We start from the raw sequence: 1,635 nt of genomic DNA, 5'->3' as shown, positions 1-1,635 counted from the left end.
AATTAATACTGCAATCACATGTTAAATGACTAAACTTGCAGTGAACCTTGTGAACAGAAGATCTCCAATTAGCTCTTCATCTGGACAAATATACCCTTCTCAGAGGAAATCATGTGCTTGAGTCCTTCACTACCTAGCTAATGATCAAAACCCCCGCCAACCAGTCCATGCGTTTCTCCATTGCCTGTGTAGAAGTGGACGTCGCAGGTGGCCAGATCTAGCTAAAAGGAGAGGAAAAACCGATGTGCATTTGGATCTTGGAAAAACATTTTGTAGGTACTTTTGCTTTTTCTTCTATTTTTCGGCACAAATTACACACATACTTTCTGTCTTTTCGATCCCTAGCATGTATATAAGCATTTACCATGATCCATTGATCCAATGAAGGTTTGATCCGAGAAGATTGGTTTAGTTCTTAAACAAAATCTTAGAGTACAATAATATACGCATGACGCCAAAACTCAAAACAGACAACAAAATACAGAAAAAAGGGTAAAATAATATTACTTCACCTGCTCTTTCTCCAAGCATGCAAAAAAAAATTAAAGATGGGTTTCTTTTCTGCGTAATCAAAACGCTAGAGGCTTCAGTCGAGGAGAGATGAAGCTCGCTGCCCCGAATTGGCTAGCTATATATAGCCTGCAACCGCAGCTACTACCAATATACATGGCATTCGGAGCCATCTCACCTACGACCTGCGCTTTGATATTCCGATCTCGCTTTTAGAACTGTTTTCCGATCCGCTGGCTAGATCTCTTCTCCAAAATCCTCATGAGGCAGCTTTATATTTAGGCATGAAAGAGACAGTACAGTAGATGTCTAGCTAAAACAATCATATCTTGACAAAGTCAAGCTTAATTAGTAACTGATACTATATATATATATATATATATATATATTATATTCAGATAATTAATCTACAACCATAAGATACAAATCATGTCGGAATCAAAAAACCCCAAAATGTCGTAGAGAAAGATCAAGGTCGTTGAAGTTGTGTAGAGCTTTTTGGTCACGGGAAAGATGGCAACAATTGCTTGTAGTTGTAGCACAATTAGTGCCATCTCTCCTGCGAACATAAATCTCCCAACCAATTTTAATTCATCATATCTCTAGAGATCTCTCCCTCTCTCCCTTCCTCTCAATGAATTTGGAGAATGCTGCATTTTTCTTTAATAAAATAAAGAAATTACTACATCTGGATAAAGAAATAAAGGGTTCCATGTCGCACGAGGATGGAACATGCTACTAGCTTGAGCGTAGCTCATGCCATCTCTCTTGCGACATGAATCCCTCAAACCTCTTTTATATCTTCTTTGTTTTGTGTTGATTATGGTTTCAAGACCTTAGATAACCCCATATTTATAGCCATGCATGTTTCTCTCTGTACTGGGAGAATGTTAGGTTTTTTTTCACAATATAAGGAAATTAAATATACATTACCACGAAGTTTGCTTTTAATTTGCAAGGAATTTTCCTGTGATTACATAAAGTGAGATAAATTGGCATATTCTAATGAACTTAATTAATCATTCTTCAAAATTAAATATGTTATTTAAAGTTTGGAACACTGGCCTAACCACACTCACGTACGTTAGAAACTCACTAGTAACTTACAGGGTTCATTTTTCCATT

At 36.8% G+C, this 1,635-nt stretch overlaps 1 non-coding gene across 1 annotated transcript; it reads right to left on the bottom strand.

Annotated features, from left to right (window-relative positions):
• Positions 1 to 1,000: 1,000 nt before the first annotated feature.
• MIR3627B (microRNA MIR3627b) lies at positions 1,001 to 1,087 on the bottom strand. The gene has a single exon (NR_129521.1). It is a non-coding gene; the product is annotated as a microRNA MIR3627b (primary transcript).
• Between the last annotated feature and the right edge of the window lie 548 nt (positions 1,088 to 1,635).

This window comes from Malus domestica, chromosome 17 (genome assembly GCF_042453785.1).
Source record: "Malus domestica chromosome 17, GDT2T_hap1".
NCBI lineage: Eukaryota > Viridiplantae > Streptophyta > Magnoliopsida > Rosales > Rosaceae > Malus > Malus domestica.
This window is presented reverse-complemented; position numbering and strand designations above follow the sequence as displayed.